This window comes from Schistocerca nitens, chromosome 9, assembly GCF_023898315.1.
Source record: "Schistocerca nitens isolate TAMUIC-IGC-003100 chromosome 9, iqSchNite1.1, whole genome shotgun sequence".
NCBI lineage: Eukaryota > Metazoa > Arthropoda > Insecta > Orthoptera > Acrididae > Schistocerca > Schistocerca nitens.
The window spans coordinates 91,050,262-91,072,587 of NC_064622.1; the positions used below are offsets into that span (position 1 = coordinate 91,050,262).

At 42.4% G+C, this 22,326-nt stretch overlaps 1 protein-coding gene across 1 annotated transcript in view; it reads left to right on the top strand.

Moving 5' to 3' along the window:
* LOC126204031 (pacifastin-like protease inhibitor cvp4) overlaps window positions 1-22,326 on the top strand; it is a 46,155-nt gene that overhangs the window by 11,925 nt on the left and 11,904 nt on the right. The window lies entirely within an intron of this gene.

Below are 22,326 nucleotides of genomic sequence, written 5' to 3' on the forward strand. Positions count from 1 at the left end.
GGTTCCCATTACCTTCTGCATCCTAATCCTGCTGATCATTGCTGGTTCTTCCTTCTCTAGTGGCAGTTTCCCACAACAAAGGCAACAAAGTGCCCTGAACTCCCCCGACCTCTTCGACAAGGCTATTGTCAGAATGAGGGTGACTTCTTATGGCGGAAGTCTTCGGCCGCCAGTGCTGATTATTAATCAAAATGTAGGCAGTGATGGGGTTCGACGGCGGGACCAATGATATTTTGAATATTAATCAAAGATGCTGTCCCTGTTCTTATTTTTTATTTCTTTGTTTATTTATTTTTGCATTTTGTTCGTTCCCATCGTGATATTTGGTCGTAGCGGACATCACATGACATCTGTTGAAGTTTGTTGTTGATCCCTTCACTTAGTATTTTATTACAGAGACCACCCAACTGAGCACGCTTTTCGTTGTTTTGGTTGTTTTTTTTTCCATTTTGTTTGTAATGGGGCTTTTTTAGGTTAGAGGACCCCTCCGTCTGGAGCAAACACGATTTGCCTGTTAAATCAGCAACAGCGACCTCAGACAATCTTGGTCCTCGCATATCAAAGATAGAAAAGATTAATATGATTTTACTAAACTGCAGGAGCATTCAAGGAAAGGTTCCAAAATTAATATCGCTCATTGAAAGTTATAATGCACAGATAGTATTGGGAACAGAAAGCTGGTTGAGGCCAGACGTCAATGACAACGAAATTTTAAGTTCAGACTGGAATGTTTATCGTAAGGATAGGTTAATCGCCAATGTTTTCGGCGTGTTTATTGCAGTAAAAAATTCGATAAAATCTAGCGAGGTTTTCACGGGTTCAGAATGTGAATTAATCTGCATGAACTGAGTATCAAAAACGGTTCAAATGGCTCTGAGCACTATGGGACTTAACATCTGTGGTCATCAGTCCCGTAGAACTTAGAGCTACTTAAACCTAACTAACCTAAGGACATCACACACATCCATGCCCGAGGCAGGATTCGAACCTGCGACCGTGGCAGTCGTGCGGTTCCGGACTGAAGTGCCTAGAACCGCTCGGCCACCGCAGCCGGCAACTGAGTACTAAAGAACGATCTAAAACGGTGATCGGATGCTCTTATAGACCACCTGGGTCAGGATCTTTAGTTGTAGAGCGCTTCAGACAAAGCTAGCAGAATAACATTAGTAATTTTCCTGATCATGCCGTTGTAATAGGGGGTGACTTCAACTTGCCAGGTATAGATTGGCAGTGTTATGCCACCAAAGCTTGTGCCAGAGACAGGGAATCGTGTGGCATTGTTCTGGATGTCTTGTCCGAAAATTACCTTGAGCAGATAGAGAACCAACTCGTGGGGGTAACGTATTAGACCTCTTGGCAACAAACAGACCTGAACTTACCGAATCAGTTAACGTAGAGGAATGTCTCATTGATCATAAGGGTGTGATAGCACCTATGACGACGTGACCTACAAGGAATGTTAAGAAAGATAGGAAGATATATTTGCTCAGCAAGGGTGACAGGATATCATAGCAGTCAGCTGCAAGTCTTCGGTGATGAGGACGAAGATGCGGAGAACAAATGGAAAACATTTAAAGGCATCGTTCAAAATGCCCTAGATAAGTATGTTCTGAGTAAGGTTTTAAGGGATGTCAAAGATCCACCTAGGTTTAATAGCCTTTTTAGAAAAGCGCTACGTAAACAAAGAGCACTTCATCTCAGGTTCAAGAGAAAACCAAGCTGACAAACAAAAGCTGAACGAAGCGAATATGAGCATGAGAGCAATGAGAGAAGCGTTCAGTGATGTCGAAAGTAAGATGTTGTCAACCGACGTGAATAAAAACCCTAAGAGATTTTGGTCGTATATAAAATCAGTAAATGGGTCAAACTCATCTATTCATTCTCTCAGCGAGCACGCCGGCATCCGAAACGGAAGATAACAGAGAGAAGGCCGAAATACTGAATTCAGCCTTCTCAAGTTGGTTCACAGAGGAAGATCGTAACACTGTCCCTTCATTCAATCGTCGTGGGGACGTCGAAATGGTAGATATTGAGTTAACCGATGGCAGAATTGAACTTCAGCTACAGTCGTTTACTAGTGGAACGGCTTCAGGTGCAGATGAGGTACCTGTAAGATTCTATACAGATTTTGCGAAAGAAGTTGCTTCCCTTTTAGCAGTAATTTATCGTAGATCGCTTGAGCAACGAAAGGTACTCATGACTTGGAAAAAGCGCAGGTCATTTCCGTTTTTAAGAATGGCCGTAAGACAGATCCACTTAACTGTAGACCTATATCGTCGACGTCAATCTGTTGCAGAATTACGGAGCAAGTTTTATGCTCAAGATTTATGACGTTCCTGGAAAATGAACATCTCCTCTATGAAAAACAATATGGATACCGCAAACAGAGATCCTGCGAAACTCAGCTCCCTCTGTTCCTCCACGAGAAATTTAGAGCTCAGTGGACAACGGCGCTCGGACTGATACCGTATTCCTTGATTTCAGTAAGACATTTGACGCCGTCCCACATTGCCGTTTAATGAAAATAGAAAACGTCGGATGCTCTTTAAGGCTATGCGCAGATGATGCAGTTGTTTATACCAAAGTAGCAGCGCCAGAAGATAGTAAGAATTTGCAGAGCGACCTGCAGAGAATTGATAAATGGTGCAGAGTCTGGCAGTTGACCCTGAACGTAAATAAATGCACCATATTGGGCATACATAGGAAAAGAAATCCACTACTGTACAGCTACGCTATTGATGAGAAACAGCTGGAGACAGCGTCTGCCGTAAAATATCTACGCGTAACTATCCAGAACGACCATAAGTGGAATGACCATATAAAACAGATAGTGGAAAAAGCAGACACAAGACTCAGTTTCATCAGAAGAATCTTAAGGAAATGTAACTCATCCGTGAAAGAAGTCGCTTATAATTCGCTTGTTCGCCCGATTCTTGGGTATTGTTCATCATCTGGGATCCCTAATAGGTTGGACTGATAGAGAAATTCCAACGAAGAGCGGAGCGTTTCGTCACGGTATCGTTTAGCTGGCGAGAGAGCGTTACGGAGATACTAAACAAACTCCACTGGCAGACGTTTCCACTTACATGTGGTAATTTATTTACTGTTATTGTATGAATGTGTTATCATCAGTTCTGGCCTTGGAATATTGTTGATAAGTGTATGTTATATTATTTAAAATATTTCTTGATGTTGCATTGCATGCGTTCTTGAAGGTCCGCTGGTGATGCATTTATCGTGCCTCCGCCCTCAGTAAACTTATCAGTATACCTCACATACTGTATATACATCTTTCCACAATACTATATGTATATGGCTATACGTTATCAAGTTGTCAACTGAAGAATGTATTCGTATGAACTCCAAACTGAAATGCTTGGTGTGTGTGTATGTGTGTGTGTGTGAGGTTGGGTGGATGTGTGTGAGTGAGGAGGTGTACTGAATCCGCAAAGTGATCTTTCCTTTCTGTTGCTGATAGTGAATTTTTCGCTCATTTTTATACAGTTGGCGAAACTGCACAGCGAGTGAAACGTGCAATACAGTTGGCAGGGCTGTGTCGACCGAATTCGACGTTCAAGAGGGGCTGCAACACATGTCTCTGCAATGCGGAAGGCAGTGCTGCCACCTGCACACGCAAAAACTGCGAAGCTGTCGGGAAAACAGGTAAGCTCCCTGTGCTTACATATTACTACTAAAAAGCTTGTAGCCAGTAAACAAATAAAATAAAATCTTCTTTTTTTTAAATTCAGCTGCGTGAGTGAGATGAAAATAATACTGTGTTCCATAAACGTTAAGACTAATCATTTACACTTATGATATAAACTGACTCGTTCCACTGGACTTCAAATGATGTACGGAGCATTTAACTAACTAGCTGTGTACATGTAAGCTCAGCCACAGCAGATTTTGAGTGGCATAAGGCTTCACACGGCGCCTCAGATGTTTTCCTCTACTAGCCTTTTTAACTTTCTGCCCGCATGGTGGATTGGACGGACGTTAACAAGGAGGTCGGATGGAATTCCAGTCGTGTAGTGAGTACCACGGAGCGAGTGACCCCTCCAGTACTGTGAGTGGGACGGGCTAGAATGGTCCACTAGCTGTGCACTGACGCAAATTAGGCGGGTTAACTGTGTATTTGATTCGGGCCAGCCTCCAAGACGATACAAAATTCCCTTGACGAATATAGTTAACGTGTGCATAGGAAACAGAAAGTTTTTCTGAACCTTTGATGCATAGAACCTGAGATAAATCGGACGTGTCACATCAGTGCGAGACGACATCTAAGAAGTAACATATTGAAAGGGTACAGTACCGCCCAACATTGAGAATAGGTACGAAATTCTTGTCAGAACAACACATTTTTTGTGTAAAAGTAACTCAATAATTTCAATTAATACAGCGAAGCCGGATACCAGTGTGGGAAAGAATGACAATTTATTTATTTAATTGATCACATGTGCACTTCCTCAAAATAAATCCCTACATCCCGTTTGGTGAGATCTGTGTGGTGTAAATGAATGAATGTATGGTCGTCTGCTAACCACAGATAGTGAATCGATATGAGCATCTTTGAGTCGATCCTTTGGGTACCTTTGGTGAGACCAAAGAGATGGAAGTTACCAGAGCTTTTGAGCGTTTGAAATGTGGCCGACCAATAAGGTACCAAGGTGCTTCTCCCACTTCGAGAGAGGTGCGAGAGAACGAAAAGACGGCCATGTTTCAGACTCGGCACTCTGGCGCTGAACCTTCTGCTGTGAAGACCTGTTTTTTGTTGTGCTCCGTAATGAAAGCGTGGAGGCATGGTATGGATGTGGAATACTTAAGAGTAGTTAGAACTAATCATTTCTCTTTCCTAGGATCTTTTGTGGGGAAAATTACAAAGTGAGGCAGGTAATTTTAAAGGGATTATAGTAAACCAACGGTCACAAAGGGACCACGTGTAGTTATAAGTTGAGATACTAGCGTGGGTACAATAAGCTGAAATATTTAAGAATTAATATCGTGTGTACCATAAGCTGAAATATTTGAGAATTAATAGCGTGTGTACAATAAGCTGATATATTTAAGAATTGCGTGTGTATCATAAATTGAAGTATTTAAGAAATATCATCCCGTGTGACGCTGAATTTAAACTCTGAGAGAAAATCAAGGTGAGTCGGCCGTTTTTCCAGCAACGCCACTTGGCTTGCATTGCACAGGAAGACGAGCGTTTATCTCCAGAGTTCACAGTAGGAAACTGGAATTACAAATTGGGGCAGTGTCGAGTGAAACTGGGTTAAATATTGATTGAAGTGGGAAAACGGAAAATGATGAAGTTGTAACGGTTTTTGTGTATTATTTCAGATTGTTGTATTGGGTATGTCTTGTAATTTGAATATGTGTGTTTTGCATGGGAGTAGCAAGGTAGTTTCGGAAGATTTTGTGGGTATGCCTGTTCCTTCTGCATCGCTCGATCTGGAGGAATGCTTCTGGAGAATGATTGTGAGGGGCGAAGTGTGAGGTATAATAAAAGATCCACCATCCGATCCAGGGAGTGCACAGTTGTGGTAGATAGATTACGAGACCGTAGTATGGAAATTCTCTTATGATATTGTCGTAGGTTGTAGAATTTGTGTGCTAATGAATAAATCAAATAGTGAAAAGAAAGAGATTAGTGGCCTATTTCATTAAATTGTATGTTATCATAATGTCCCGAATTTGTATAAAGGCCGTTAAATCAAAGACAAAAAGTAAGTGTGGTATTGCCAGTGCGTAGTGTGCAGACAGAGTTCTATAGTCAGATGCGTGTTTCCGTTGCGTATTATTCATGCAGGAGGATAATTTGTAACAAAATCGTAAGATACGAGAATTCATGTTGCTAATCCACTCGCTTGGCAAACCACCCATCTTGCAGGCCTGACTGCTTGATGCCACAGTATGAGAAAGGCAAGTGGGTGCCTCTCATAATTTCGACCCTGCCAGGATAATTGTATTGGTTAGGATTAATTTGTTGCCAGGATCTCATTTTTTGTCACGATAATTTTTTGCTGGCAGGATCTCATAATTTCGACCCTGCCAGGATTCCTTTTGTTAGGATATATAATTTGATGCTAGGATTATTTATTGGTCAGGATATTTAATTTTGTTGCCAGGATTCCGTTTTTGTCACGCTAATTTTGTTGCCAGGATTCCTTTTGTTAGGATATTTAATTTGATGCCAGGATTATTTATTGGTCAGGATATTTAATTTTGTTGCCAGGATTCCGTTTTTGTCACGATAATTTTGTTGCCAGGATCATTTTTGTTAGGATATTTTGTTGTTAGGGTTTGCTGTTAAATTTTTTTTATTTTTTGATGGAATATATTGTGATAGCGCTAAGAAGTAAAGTTTTTTTTGTTTGCAATTTCTTTCTGGATTGGTGAGGATCTTTTATTTTATTTTATGTAATTAATTGCAGTATCGCACAAGGCTAGAAGATCGTTTCATAATTTTTTTGCGTAATGTCCGTAGTAACTAGGTCGCAGGCTAAAAGTATAGTCACCATGGAGAATAACGATTCTGGCGTGAATGTAGCAGTGCAGCGGGAAGTAGGTGTTGACCGTGAGTTAATGAGAGGGGACGGCAGGCACTCCGAAGAGGCTGTATTGTTCAGTGGACCTCTGCAAGGGGAGCCTTTGTGCAGTGGGCTTTGTTCACTATCCGGGGCCTTTCCGAACGACGCGGGCGAGCAGGGACTCGGTCAGGTAGAGAGTGAAAGTGCAGCTACCCTTAGCGAAGCTACGGTTTCTCGGGCGAACGAGGTGAGCGCGTCGACAGTAGCAAATAACGATGTGATACGGCAGTTTTTTGAAGCGATGAAGAAAGGATTTGATGCAACTAATGAAAAATTTGAAGCAACTAACGAAAGGTTAGAAGCAATGAGTAGGGAGACTAAGAAAGGATTGGAAGCAAATAACGAAAGATTAGAAGCAATCAATAGAGATAATAAGGAGAGAGATAGGGAGACTAAGGAGAGATTGGAAACAATGGATAGGGGAAATAAAGAGGCAATGAGGAAGCTCCACACAGTTATCGATGAGCGTCTGTCCACAGTTAATAATCGGTTAGATGAGGGGGAGAAGAATCTGGGTGCGTTGAAGGAAGTATGTGACGCAGTGAAAGAAAAAGATAATAACTTAGAGGTACAAGTATTTGCAATAGAGAGTGATGCTACTGAACGTAGGGACGTTTTGCCGGATGAGCGAATCGAAGAGGTAGTGGTCAGAATGAATATGATTAGTGCAGATGCAGAAAAGATCAGTACAAGAGGCGAGACAGGTTCTGACAGTACGCAGCGAGAGGTTTGTGCCGGTCAGGAGGAGATACAGCCACCATTACAGTTTAAAGAGGCACAATTAGAAATAAGTAGGAAACATAGTGAGCTAGCACAGTTGCAATTAGCGTGCAGTAGCGAAGGTGACGCACCACCAGGTAGATTGCCGAGGGAGAGTGAGATAAACTCAGAAAGCGAAAATAGGCAGAAGGAGAAAGGCGAATTCACAGAGTCAGAAGAACGGTTTTGTCGGATAAAACAGGTGGCAGACTCAACTGGGTATAGTCCAAGGCTGTCTCAATTTCAGGACGCATTACTTTCATCGAGGGGATTGCTCCGCAAAACGAAGTTTGTGTGTAACCATTTGAGGGACGAGGCTAGAGCGAAAATGCAGGAAGTTATTAAAGACTGTAGTAGCTACAAGATGTTTTGTGACAAATTTTTAAATGAATTCTGGTCGCAAAGTAAGCAGGACCAGGTTACGCAAAGCATATTGATAATGCCAAATCGTAACGAATGTGGTATAAGGGATTCAGTGTCGTGTTGTCAGAAAATGCTGAGACGAAACAGGTATTTGGATGTGACATACGAACCAGCGGAGTTCATTAGAATCCATATAACGAAGTTGCCAGTGAAATTGCGCAGAGGTATAGCGATAGCAGGCAGAGGCGTAGACGATTCCGCGTCATTTCAACACTTGGGTAATGAGAGCGATATCGTGAACGGAGACAGGTCAGATAGTGTCGAGGGCGGAAAGTATCAGAATGACAGGAGAGCATGGAATCCAGGCATTTCATTCTTGTCGTAATGGATTGAAGAATAGGAGAAACTAATCCAACATATCAGCCCTTAATATCTTGCTCTTAAAACACATGCAGCCGGCACTGAAAATTGTCTATGTAGCAGACAAACTCAACTAATATGTAGGGAATGCAAATACCATACTTCTGATCAGAGAATAAAACGGCAGTAATGGAATCTGTTAGGCTGGTATCTCAGTAAAATTTGCAAATTTTTTATTTCGAACAGTAAAGTAAAAGAGCGGTTTCTTCAAAGAATCCAGTTGCTAAAATGTTATGTAATAATGCCAAGGAGTCCAGTTGAATTAGTGTGATTTGACTATTGTAGATACTAAACACGTAATGTAAGAGGTAAACATTGTGATCGAAGTTTTTAGATGCCATCTGATCTATATTATGTCATTGTCGTGGTGACAGTTATAATGAAGTGCTGTGTATGGTTGTTCGGAATCTGGTGTTAGTGAGAGAGGCCACTTGCACCTAAGTTTCCAACACTTGGGTTGCCCAATTCTCCCAGCTTGTATATTCTCTGCACACATTTAATTTTCGTGTAAGCACATATTCCTAACTAGGAAATTTTTTACTGTGTATAGTGGACCATTCAGAGTGAGGCGGATTGTACATGAAAATGCTGTACTGATTGAGACGATCAAAGGAAAACAATCTCGTGGGCTTCATCACATTTCTAACATCAAATTATGGAAAAGTTAAGGATAGATCTAAGGTAGGAAATTTATGGTAGATAGTCAGTGTGTTTATTTGTGGTGTGTAACGTTGTGCAGGGTCAAATCGAACGTAAGAATTTTCAGGCGGGATGTCAGGAAGTATGACGGAATAGACTGGTCAAATGAGTCATGAACAAGAGTCGACAGAGTGGTGTATGTACGTGTTTTTTGTCGTATGAATAAGGATCAAGCAGAAACGACGTGATGATTAATGAGTGAATAAAGATAGTAGATAGAGAAGCGACGTGATAAATAGTAGTGGATAAAGGTGAATTTTTGAAGAGAGAATCGACGTGAAGCAGTGTGAATGATGAAGGGAGATTCGACGTGATGAAGCAGCGGTAAAATAAAGGTGAGTAGAATTGAATAATGTGGAGATGTCTTAGATGTATGTTACAGAGAGGCCTGTGTATGCTGCAATAGAGATTGATGCCAATGGCGAAGGAAGACCAGGAAATGATGGAGTAATGGACGGACGGAGAGCCGAAATACGAATGAAGAGATGAGGACAACTGCACAATGTGAAAGGACGTAAAGGGAGTATGAGACCCAGATGGTGAACGTTGTGGAATACTGACGTAAGATGTAATGTAGGTGTAGATCTAATTCTTAGCATAACAATTGCGATTTGAGAAAAATAATATTTTTTGTTGTTGTTGAAGCCTCGTACCAGTATAACTAATCAAAACGGTACCAAGAATGTGTACAGCTATTTTTTGCAGGATGAATAATTTGTGTATTTTTGTTCTTAGATGAAATATCGCGATTCTAAGTTGATATTTAGCATAAAGTAAATGCAGAGGTAAGCCGATGGAGAGAGGTGCCAGAGTGAAAGGACGAATTCGGAGACTGGAATGCTATCTCTGAAACAGCTTCATGTGTTATGTGGTTGAGTATAAGGGAGCAAAGGTATGGTATGTTGTAGTGAGTGTGGTGGTGATAAGGTTAGCTGACTTCTAAACCTATTCTGTTAGTGTGTTAATGGATTGAATGAGAGGAAAAATGTGATGTCTGGTGAGTGAGAGTCGTAGAGTAGTGTGATCAATGCGCACACTCCTGTAAAGGGGATGCTACCGATCCATAACTAAAACATTATTGTGTTTTATTGTTTGTTGGGATGAACCTGGATGTCAGGTCAGGATCTGTCATACGTGTCCTAGAAACATTGCTATATATAATGAAATGTAAAATATGTGAAGAGATACTGATTTCAGTCTGTCACAAGCACAAGGGTGCAGTATATGTTGTAGATTTAGAGTCATCAGTTCCTAAAATGTTTATTGTGTTAGGATGTTAAAGTAGTTAATATTTAATAACCAGTGGTAGGTAATTGTGAGCTATGTAGATTATTCTTATTTTTTTGTTAGAACACTTTCAAGGGGTAATAATTTCAGTGTGTCACAAGCACAAAAGTTCAATGTATATTGTAGTTTTAGGATAAAGTTTCTAATATTTTCACTGTGTTAGGATGTTAGAGTAGCCTACTATTTTGAATTGTAATTATGAGTTGTATAGATTGTTTCTTATTCATTTTGTTCTTTATTTTACACCTTCATGTTTTGTATGAGGGACGACAGGTACAATGAATAGCGCGAGTGTGGGCTATCTATAGAAAAAGGATAGATAAATGTATGTTGTCTAAGTAGAAAACTAGGGTGTATAATTTTATGTTCTTTTTAGAACAAAGATTCTTTTGTTACCAATGTAGCTAATAGATAATACATGTAATCAATGAGTATTTAAATGCTGTATATCCTTTTGTCTGTAATGTTGCGAGATGCACGGAAGATCTGGCTAATTGGGTGTCGTAACGCCCATACCGCTAACGGGCCGAGCTGACGTCACCATGGCGACAGGCGACACAGCCGCGGCACTCCCCACTCCATTGTCGGACGAGGTGCGCTCCACGCGCCCGCTACAGCAGGTCAACGGCCTGGGGCGACACGCACGCATCACTGGCCATTCATGAGTTCCGCCACCCTTACGACTGGGGAAGGTATCCCGCGGAGGCAACAGCGGGTGGTTTCTTCTGCTCAACGGCGCGCGCAGCGACGCTACTGCTGAATGGACGGGGCGCGACAGAGCCCGGCGAGCATTTTTTACCTGCAGCTATTAACTTGTACTGGACTGTGGAGCCGTGAAACAAGATGACTGCGACTTTCCATAATGTGGAAAGTGAAGGCCTGGTGTTTCCACGTTGTGAGTGGTGGAAAAGATTTTGTCTGTAGCAGACAGGACGATTGTTTTGTTTTGTTTTGACCACTGAATGGTGGGATCGATAAACTTTTGACAATGACTTGTTAAGTGTGCTTTGTGAATGGCATGTGGGACACTTGGTATACTTAGAGGACAGTTGTCGTTTGGTGAACAATTAGAGTGGGACATTGACATTTGCGTCTGTAGTAGGAGACATTTCTTGGATTGGCGCGGGAATAAGTGCTGTTTGTTGAAACTTACGACTTTTAATTACACCATGAACTGAAAGGACAGAACCGTGGGTAATAGTAGTTGTAGGGCCATTTTTTTTTTTTTTGGACGAACAGATTCGTGTGGATGGTACTCTGAGAGTGACTATGACATTTGTGTTTAATGAGGGATACAGTTTACTGTTCAGTGCGTGTTCAAAATGCCGAATTGAGTGACTCAAAGACTTTCGTCCGGGTAACCATGGGAGAGCTTTGACACCGAGACAGTGGTTCTAGGAAAACTATCAGCAACTTTTTGACCCCAAGAAAATCACAGAATGAAATGTTTCCGTGTGACTCGCAAGATAGGGAATAATGTATTTGTAATTGTGTAAATGTTTTTTTTATGTTTCATTTCTCAAGGGACAGCAAGTGTAATTGTATTTTATTAATATTTGTGTTTAGAATAGTTAGTGTTTGTTTTTTGTCTGTTCTGGGTTATCAAGTTCACGTAGCATGTTTATTAGAATATTTGGTACAATGATGCTTTAATTATTAGCCAGTGGCGTAATACTAACGTAGCGGCTCTTGTAGCATTGATCAGTAAGGTTGTCACAGGGGAGAAGAATTTGCATTGCACAACAAATATCGGAATTAACTGATGTATTTTGATGTCGTGCATAGTAATAATCTTGTTGGTGTTTTGACTGAAGCCACTTATTTTTATTATCACAGTGGTGATATTTCACATTAAAGTGTAACGAAGGCTAGTCGAAATGCAAGTTCTTGTCGTCTATATGTGTGACAACAGAGAAATGAACAGTAGAGTAAGATAAGAGAGCTACTGGTGGATTCAAGCACTTATTGATAAACTATTTATTGCGAGTATTGATCAAAGTTGATGGACTGACTAGCTCAGCAGCAGGTATTTGTACTGATGGATATAGGATAAGGTTAAACTCACTGTCGAGTAGCTGTGGCAATTGTTTAGGTGATGATAGTTAATGAGGTGTGACATGATGTCTTAGACGAACTATATTACGTAACCAGTATGTAACTTGTGGTATATTTCATTGTTTTCCTTCTCAGTTATTTCGCTGTAGGTTTGAGGTATATTTTACAGTAATGGTATGGAGCCTGACATTCTACGTGGAACTAGTGTACGAATTTTTTTTCTTTTGTTGATTTTGTTTTGTATTTAGACTTTGCTGTGTAAGGGTTTTTACAGCGCAATTTATGAATGTCAGATTACTTGCTCTGTGTTTGGACGGTGAGCCATTTAAAATTTCATGAGTAACGAAGATCCCAGTAACTAAGGCAAAATTTTATCTCAATATTATTTTTTCATTTCTATGATGTGATGTTTTATTTGTCATGTGGATTGTTATATATTTGTATGTGTACGTTACTCAGGATTGTGGAGAGTACAATATAATTTGGTCGTCTATTTGAGGTCACCAGGGGCTAAGGTCTCCTCCTGGTTATTTTGATGAATTGCTACGTTTGTTTTAATACAGTTTTCTTAAAAAAAAAATGTTCGGAACTACCCTCGCATTGCAAGGATAGTACCGTGCCATTTTTTTCTGCATGGGTAGCCGGTGATGAAAGGGTACAGTACCGCCCAACATTGAGAATAGGTACGAAATTCTTGTCAGAACAACACATTTTTTGTGTAAAAGTAACTCAATAATTTCAATTAATACAGCGAAGCCGGATACCAGTGTGGGAAAGAATGACAATTTATTTATTTAATTGATCACATGTGCACTTCCTCAAAATAAATCCCTACATCCCGTTTGGTGAGATCTGTGTGGTGTAAATGAATGAATGTATGGTCGTCTGCTAACCACAGATAGTGAATCGATATGAGCATCTTTGAGTCGATCCTTTGGGTACCTTTGGTGAGACCAAAGAGATGGAAGTTACCAGAGCTTTTGAGCGTTTGAAATGTGGCCGACCAATAAGGTAGCAAGGTGCTTCTCCCACTTCGAGAGAGGTGCGAGAGAACGAAAAGACGGCCATGTTTCAGACTCGGCACTCTGGCGCTGAACCTTCTGCTGTGAAGACCTGTTTTTTGTTGTGCTCCGTAATGAAAGCGTGGAGGCATGGTATGGATGTGGAATACTTAAGAGTAGTTAGAACTAATCATTTCTCTTTCCTAGGATCTTTTGTGGGGAAAATTACAAAGTGAGGCAGGTAATTTTAAAGGGATTATAGTAAACCAACGGTCACAAAGGGACCACGTGTAGTTATAAGTTGAGATACTAGCGTGGGTACAATAAGCTGAAATATTTAAGAATTAATATCGTGTGTACCATAAGCTGAAATATTTGAGAATTAATAGCGTGTGTACAATAAGCTGATATATTTAAGAATTGCGTGTGTATCATAAATTGAAGTATTTAAGAAATATCATCCCGTGTGACGCTGAATTTAAACTCTGAGAGAAAATCAAGGTGAGTCGGCCGTTTTTCCAGCAACGCCACTTGGCTTGCATTGCACAGGAAGACGAGCGTTTATCTCCAGAGTTCACAGTAGGAAACTGGAATTACAAATTGGGGCAGTGTCGAGTGAAACTGGGTTAAATATTGATTGAAGTGGGAAAACGGAAAATGATGAAGTTGTAACGGTTTTTGTGTATTATTTCAGATTGTTGTATTGGGTATGTCTTGTAATTTGAATATGTGTGTTTTGCATGGGAGTAGCAAGGTAGTTTCGGAAGATTTTGTGGGTATGCCTGTTCCTTCTGCATCGCTCGATCTGGAGGAATGCTTCTGGAGAATGATTGTGAGAGGCGAAGTGTGAGGTATAATAAAAGATCCACCATCCGATCCAGGGAGTGCACAGTTGTGGTAGATAGATTACGAGACCGTAGTATGGAAATTCTCTTATGATATTGTCGTAGGTTGTAGAATTTGTGTGCTAATGAATAAATCAAATAGTGAAAAGAAAGAGATTAGTGGCCTATTTCATTAAATTGTATGTTATCATAATGTCCCGAATTTGTATAAAGGCCGTTAAATCAAAGACAAAAAGTAAGTGTGGTATTGCCAGTGCGTAGTGTGCAGACAGAGTTCTATAGTCAGATGCGTGTTTCCGTTGCGTATTATTCATGCAGGAGGATAATTTGTAACAAAATCGTAAGATACGAGAATTCATGTTGCTAATCCACTCGCTTGGCAAACCACCCATCTTGCAGGCCTGACTGCTTGATGCCACAGTATGAGAAAGGCAAGTGGGTGCCTCTCAATATTGGTATTTAAAAAGTTACACTTTTTAGATTTGAAACAATGTGGTAGACTTGGCTCAAGAAAGTTTTATTCCTGTATATAGTGCTGATTTACGAGCGTATTGTGTAGGAATTTATGTAGGTCCGTTGAAAATTTAAGACTCTATTTACTTTTAGTTTAAAGAAAATTTGGCGACATGATTCACTGAACCGAACGATTTAAACCGATATCAGGGAAGTAACAGTTAATGGACAGTACGCAGTTGCAGTTTGCACATTTCCACGGAAATGATGTGACTCTTAGAATATATTCTTATAAACATCCAGTACCTAGAAGAAGCATACAGAAAATGACGTTATAAAATCCAGTTGCAATATATTAAGAAGCTGTATCTATATTGACGAAGTTTCAACGGTATAATGTCGACACATGAATTCCAAAATTATCTTTGTTTGAAATACACTAATATACAGTTTAATTTCTGTGAGAACACTTCGCTCTTAAAGGAACAAAAGCGACGGACGTGAAGGTAATTTCCTGATACCCCAATGAAGTGTGATAGGACAGTTGCTGTTGACAATATGTATAAGCGATATACACTCCTGGAAATTGAAATAAGAACATCGTGAATTCATTGTCCCAGGAAGGGTAAACTTTATTGACACATTCCTGGGGTCAGATACATCACACGATCACACTGACAGAACCACAGGCACATAGACACAGGCAACAGAGCATGCACAATGTCGGCACTAGTACAGTGTATATCCACCTTTTCGCAGCAATGCAGGCTGCTATTCTCCCATGGAGACGATCGTAGAGATGCTGGATGTAGTCCTGTGGAACGGCTTGCCATGCCATTTCCACCTGGCGCCTCAGTTGGACCAGCGTTCGTGCTGGACGTGCAGACCGCGTGAGACGACGCTTCATCCAGTCCCAAACATGCTCAATCGGGGACAGATCCGGAGATCTTGCTGGCCAGGGTAGTTGACTTACACCTTCTAGAGCACATTGGGTGGCACGGGATACATGCGGACGTGCATTGTCCTGTTGGAACAGCAAGATCCCTTGCCGGTCTAGGAATGGTAGAACGATGGGTTCGATGACGGTTTGGATGTACCGTGCACTATTCAGTGTCCCCTCGACGATCACCAGTGGTGTACAGCCAGTGTAGGAGATCGCTCCCCACACCATGATGCCGGGTGTTGGCCCTGTGTGCCTCGGTCGTATGCGGTCCTGATTGTGGCGCTCACCTGCACGGCGCCAAACACGCATACGACCATCATTGGCACCAAGGCAGAAGCGACTCTCATCGCTGAAGACGACACGTCTCCATTCGTCCCTCCATTCACGCCTGTCGCGACACCACTGGAGGCGGGCTGCACGATGTTGGGGCGTGAGCGGAAGACGGCCTAACGGTGTGCGGGACCGTAGCCCAGCTTCATGGAGACGGTTGCGAACGGTCCTCGCCGATACCCCAGGAGCAACAGTGTCCCTAATTTGCTGGGAAGTGGCGGTGCGGTCCCCTACGGCACTGCGTAGGATCCTACGGTCTTGGCGTGCATCCGTGCGACGCTGCGGTCCGGTCCCAGGTCGACGGGCACGTGCACCTTCCGCCGACCACTGGCGACAACATCGATGTACTGTGGAGACCTCACGCCCCACGTGTTGAGCAATTCGGCGGTACGTCCACCCGGCCTCCCGCATGCCCACTATACGCCCTCGCTCAAAGTCCGTCAACTGCACATACGGTTCACGTCCACGCTGTCGCGGCATGCTACCAGTGTTAAAGACTGCGATGGAGCTCCGTATGCCACGGCAAACTGGCTGACACTGACGGCGGCGGTGCACAAATGCTGCGCAGCTAGCGCCATTCGACGGCCAACACCGCGGTTCCTGGTGTGTCCGCTGTGCCGTGCGTGTGATCATTGCTTGTACAGCCCTCTTGCAGTGTCCGGAGCAAGTATGGTGGGTCTGACACACCGGTGTCAATGTGTTCTTTTTTCCATTTCCAGGAGTGTAGTATAAAGCGTCGGATGCTCTCTAAGGCTGTTCGCAGATGATGCGGTTGTCTGTAACAAAGGAGCAAAACGTGAAGATAGTAACGATTTACAGAATCACTTCCAGAGAATTGATGAATGGTGCAAGCTCTGGCAGTTGACCCTTAATGTAAATAAATGTAACATATTGCGCATACATAGAAAAATTAAATAATGTAATTTTGCTTAGTTGTTAAGTTAAAGTGATAGACAAAGGAAGTGTGATACTAACGTTTGCCTGATTTTGGTGCAGCTGGAGACCCGACATCAGTCAACTGCACGCCGAATTCAACGTTCATGTACGGATGCAACATATGTTCTTGCGGTGAAAATGGAAATGTGGTTGCCTGCACCCGCTCAGCCTGCTCCAGACGCGGCTCTCGCAGTGAGTTTCGTATCTCTACGTTTATCTTTTATGTATAATCACAGCTCATGGCGGCCCCGTTTCTCCCTTCTTAGAATGAAACATTGCGGAGATAAAGTGGTCGTAGCTAAGGATCTCGGGGAACATAGCGCCTTCAGCAACAACTTAATATTGTTAACTGAAATTAGCTGGCCGCTGTGGAAGAGCGGTTCTAGGCGTTTCTGTCTGGAACCACGCGACCGCAACTGTCGCAGGTTCGAATCCTGCCTCGGGCATCGATGTGTGTGATGCCCTTAGCTTAGTCAGGTTTAAGTAGTTCTAAGTTCTAGGGGATTGATGACCTCAGATGTTAAGTCCCATAGTGCTCAGAGCCATTTCAACCATTTTTTGAGGCTTGAACAGAGTATTCGCTATTACTAGCTGAAATTTATTGCTGAACTCAATTACTCATTCTCCTCTCTCTTTCCTTGGTTTAAGCCCATGTTCTCCTGTTACCTTTTCCTCTACTCCTTCCCCTACAACTGCATTCCAGTCACCCGTGATTATTATATTTTCATCACCCTTTACGTACTGTATTACCCTTCTCAAACCCACGTATATTTTCTCAATCTCTGCATCAGCTTGCGTAGTCTCCATGTATATCCGGACCATCGGGGTCAGTGTTGGTTTGCTATCGATTCTAATAAGAACAACAATATCACCGAACTGGTCTAACACACAATCTGTGCTACCTTCTTATTAATAACAAATCCGACTGCTGTTATACCATTTCCTGCTCTTGTTGATATCACCCTATACTTATCTAACGAGTACTCCTTGTCTTCTTTCCATTTCACTTCATTGATCCCTGCTATTTTTAGATTGAGCCTTTGCATTTCTCTTTTCAGATTTTCTAGTTTCCCTACCATGTTCAAGCTTCCGACCCGTTATTCTTTCCTTGATTCTTCCATCTTTTTTCATGGTCACTACCCCATTAGCAGGCTCCTCACAAAGATCCGGATACGCGACTATTTCGGAATCTTTTATCAGTGGAGAGAACCTCATGACACTTTCTGTTACAAACACGTGTTCTGTGGTTATACTTTATGTGTCTTTAATGCAGTGGTTTCCATTACCTTCTGTATCCTGATGCTGCTGACCATTACTGGTTCTTCCTTCTTTAGTGGCAGTTTCATACCGCTAGGGCAACAGAGTGCTCCGAACTTGTGTGTGTTCCTCCTCCCTCTTTGACAACGCTGCTGTCAAATGAGGGTGACTTCTTATGCCGGTAGTATTCGGACGCCTTTGCTGATCATTAATCACGATGCAGGCAGTGATGGGTTTCTAACCTGGGAACGATTCCATTTTGAATATAATCAAAGATGCTATCCCTGTTTGTATTTTTTAATTATATACTTATTTATTTTTCATTTTGTTCGTTCCTGTTCCTTGCATTTGGTCGTAGCGGACGTCACATGACATCCGTTGAAGTTTTCCTTTCCCTTCACTCAGTATTTTATTACAGAGACCACCAAGCTCTCTTGTACACACTTTTTTTCTATTTTTCTTTTTGCACTTTGTTCCTAGTGGTACTTTTTAAGGTTAGACAAAGCCTCCCTTGGGAGCAAACACCATTTGCCTGTTATATCAGCAACAGTGACCTCAGACACTCTTTGTCCTCACAGATCAGAGATACAGAAGAATAATATGATTTCAGTAAACTGCAGGAGCATCCAAGGAAAGGTCCCAGAATTAATATCGCTTATTGAAGGTCATAATGCACAGACAGTAATGAAACAGAAAGCTGGTTGAAGCCCGACGTGTCTGACAACGAATTCCTAAGTTCAGACTCGAATGTTTATCGTAAAGATAGGTTAGTTGCCAGATGATGCTTTTATAGACCACCTGGACCAGGATCTGTAGTTGCAGAACGCTTCAGACGGAACTTGCAGAATATCATTAGAAATTTTCCTTATCACGCCGTTGTATTAGGGGGTGACTTCAACTTGCCAGATATAGATTGAGAGCGTTATGCCACCAAAACTGGTGAAACAGACGGGGAATAGTGTGGCATTGTTCTGGATGTCTTGTCCGAAAATTACCTTGAACAGATAGAGAACCAACTTGTGAGGGTAACGTATTAGACCTCCTGGAAACAAACAGACTTGAACTTATCGAATCAGTAAACGTAGAGGAAGGTATCAGTGATCATAAGGCTGTGACAGCACCTATGACGAAGCATCCTACACGGACTGTTAAGGAAGGCAGGAAGATATATTTGCTCAGCAAGGGTCACATACAAATATCAGAATATCTCAGCGGTCAGCTGCAAGTATTCGGTGATGAGGCCGAAGATGTGGAGAACAAATGGAAAAAATTCGAAGGCATCTTTCGATACGCCCTAGACAAGTATGTTCTGAGTAAGGTTTTAACGGATGGGAAAGACCCACCTTGGTTTAATGGACGTGTTAGAAAAGCGCTACATAAACAAAGAGCACTTCATCTCAGGTTCAAGAGAAAACCCAGCTGAAACAAAAGCTGAACGATGCGAAAATGAGTATGAGAGCAATGAGAGAAACGTTCAATGATGTCGAAAGTAAGAAGTTGTCAACCGACCTGATTAAAAACCCCTAGAGATTTTGGTCATATGCGGAATCAGTGAGTGTACCAAAATCTACTATTCATTGTCTCAGCGAGCAAGCCGACACCGAATCGGAAGATAACAGAGAGAAGGCCGAAATAATGAATTCAGTCTTCTGAAGTTGGTTCACCGCGGAAGATCGTAATACTGTCCCTCCTTTCAGTCGTCGTGCGAACATCGAAATGGCAGATACTGAGATAACAGATATTGGAACTGAACTGCAGCTACAGTCGCCTTGTAGTAGAACGGCTTCAGGACCAGATGAGGTACCTATAAAATTCTAAAAGGATTATGCGAAAGAAGTTGCTTCCTTCTACCACTAATTTATCCGCTTGAGCAACGAAAGGCACCTTATGACTGGGAAAATGCGCAAGTCATTTCCGTTTTTAAGAGTGGCCGTATGACTGATCCACACAATTATAGACCTATCTCGTCGCCGTCAATCTGTTTCAGAATTAGGGAACATGTTTTATGCTCAAAATTTATGACGTTCCGGGAAAATGAACATCTCCTCTATAGAAATCAACATGGATTCCGCAAACGGAGATGATGCAAAACTCAGCTCACTCTGTTTCTCCATGAGATCCACAGCGCAGTGGACATCGGCGCTCAGGCTGATGCCGTGTTCCTTGATTTCAGTAAGGCATTTGACACCGTCCCACATTGCCGTTTAATGAAAAAAATACTAGCTTACGGAGTATCGGAGCAGACCTGAAATTGGATTCAAGACTTTCTTGCAGATAGAACTCAACACGTCGATCTTGACGGAACTAAATCAACAGATGTAAATGTAATATTCGGAGTACCACAGGGAAGTATGATAGGACCGTTCCTGTTCACACACACACACACACACACACACACACACACACACACACACACACACACACACACACACATATATATATATATATATATATATATATATATATATATATATATATGATCTAGTAGAAAGCATCGGAATTTCTTCAAGGCTATTCGCAGATGATGCAGTTGTTTATACCAAAGCAGAAGCGCAAGAAAATAGTTATAATTTCCAGAGCGACCTGCAGAGAGTTGATGAATTGTGCAGACTCTGGCGGTTGACGTAAATATATGTACCATATTGAGCCTACATAGGAAAAGAAATCCACTACTGTACAGCTACACTATTGATGACAAACAGCTGGAGACCGCGTCTGCCGTAAAATACCTACGCGTAACTATGCAGAGAGACCTTAAATGGAATGACCTTATTAAATAGATAGTGGGAATATCAGACACTAGACACCAACTCATCAGAAGAATTTGAAGGAAATTTAACTGATCCGTGAAGGAAGTGGCTTATACTTTGCTTGTTCGCGCGATTCTTAAGTATTGTTCATCGTCTGGGATCCCTATCAGGTAGAACTGATAGTGGAGATGGAGAAGATCCAACGAAGAGCGGCGCGTTTCGTCACGAGATCGTTTAACTGGCGAGGGAGCGTTACGGAGATACTAAACAAACTCCACTGGCAGACGTTACAAGAGAGACGTTGTGCATCACGGAGAGATTTACTATTGAAATTTCGGGACAGAGATTTTCAGAAGGAGTCAGACAACATATTACTTCCCCCCGATACACATCATGCCTATTGACCACGAGGAGAAAATTCGAGAAATTTGACCCAATACCGAGGCTTACCGAAAATCATTCTTCCCAAGCACTGATCGCGTGTGGAACAGTGTTGGAGGAATCATACAGTGGTGTAGATAGTACCCTCCGCCACACACCATTACGTGGCTTGCGGATTATGATGTATATGTAATTGTTCGTTGTATTTGGTCGTAGCGGACGCCAGATGACATTCTTTGTTGATCCCTTCACCTAGTTCAAATGGTTCAAATGGATCTGAGCACTGTGGGACTTAACATCTATGGTCATCAGTCCACTAGAATTTAGAACTACTTAAACCTAACTAACCTAAGGACAGCACACAACACTCAATCATCACGAGGCAGAGAAAATCCCTGACCCCGCCGGGAATCAAACCCGGGAACCCGGGCGTGGGAAGCGAGAACGCTACCGGACGACCACGAGCTGCGGACCCTTCACCTAGTTCTTTTATTACAGAGACAAGCCAGCACTCTGACCGAACACGCTGAGCCACCGTGCCTGCATTCCCCTGAACCACGGTTTCATCGTCTCAACAAGTCTTACAAATCGGGTACTTCAATGACAGCTCCGAGTCAGACGCCCTTCAGCGTGGATTCCACTGATCGCAAACCAACGCGACCACGGTGCTCTCAAGCGGGAGCTGTTTGAAGAGCGAGGTGGAGGTCTGTTGTGTTTTCTGATGAATGCGGTTCTGACTTGGTGCCAGTGATGGCTGAGTTGGTTAGAAGTGGACCAGTACGGTGCCTGCAGCCAACCTGTCTGCATGCTAGATGCACTGGCCTTGCACCTGGGGTCATAGTGTGGAGTGATTCGTATGAATGCAGGAGCACTCTGTTTGTTATCCCACGCAGCCTGACTGTAAATTTAAACGTCAGTCTGGTGACTCGACCTGCTGTGTTGCCAATCATGAACAGCTTGCCAAGGGGTGCTTTCCAACAGGGTAGCGCTCGCCAACTTCTCGCTGTTGTAACCCTACGTGCTCTGCAAGGCGTCGACGTGTTGCCTTTAGCCTACTCGATCACCACATCTGTCGGCCGCCGAACACATTTTGGACATCATCGGACGGTAACATCAGCGTCATCTTCAAAAAGCAATTGCCGTCGCTGTATTGACCGACCAAGTGCAGTGGGCATAGAACTCCATCCCTCAGTCTGATGCCCAGCATCTGTGCAACTCAATGCATGCACGTCTGTATTCTTGCATTCAACATTC